Raw genomic sequence first — 737 nt, 5'->3', positions numbered from 1 at the left:
AGACTTCCAAATAGTTCTAAAGGTACAAGCAACTTTATTTTTAAATCCTTTTTTGTGTCTTGACTAATATTACCAGTTATGAAGATTTATTTCACCCACACAATAATATTTTGTTTTCAAAATTTCTTAATTATGCTTAATGTTGTGCTAGGAGATATATTTTTACCTCAATCTGAACTATGTGAAAAGTAGTTCTTCTTTAAATCTGTAGTAGATTATAATCATTTGGTAAAAAATATTTATCTATGTAGGATATATTACTTATAATAGGAAGAAGTGGCTTCTTTTATAAGCATACTAATTTGGCTGGAAACTACAAAGACAGAGAATATTTTCTTCCTATACATTTTCTGCATTCTTTTTCCATTTATTAAAAAGAGGGAATACTGGGCTGATTCCAATTAAATTGAAATGTGGCGTGGAAATTATCAATCATATGTAATTATTTTTTGCAAAACAATATCACATGCAAAATTAACATGCGCAACAGGAGAAAGTGTCAGAACCTATCAGTTATTCCTGGAACAGCTCATCTCCTGTTGATGCAATGAAATTCTGGAAGCATTGCTCTGTGGTTTCTGACATCATTCATGTTGGCCCTTTTTCCTTAGGCTCTCTCACCTCAATGGCTGATTTGGGGTGCTTTCTGTACAGGATGCAGAAATGCAATCAAGGCTAAACTGTCTGTAAAATGAACAGTCCCTTTTTTCATGGTCTTACCAGGAGCAGCATGACCT

The sequence above is a fragment of the Galeopterus variegatus genome, unplaced genomic scaffold (assembly GCF_000696425.1).
Source record: "Galeopterus variegatus unplaced genomic scaffold, G_variegatus-3.0.2 Scaffold232, whole genome shotgun sequence".
Taxonomy (NCBI): domain Eukaryota; kingdom Metazoa; phylum Chordata; class Mammalia; order Dermoptera; family Cynocephalidae; genus Galeopterus; species Galeopterus variegatus.
This window is presented reverse-complemented; position numbering follows the sequence as displayed.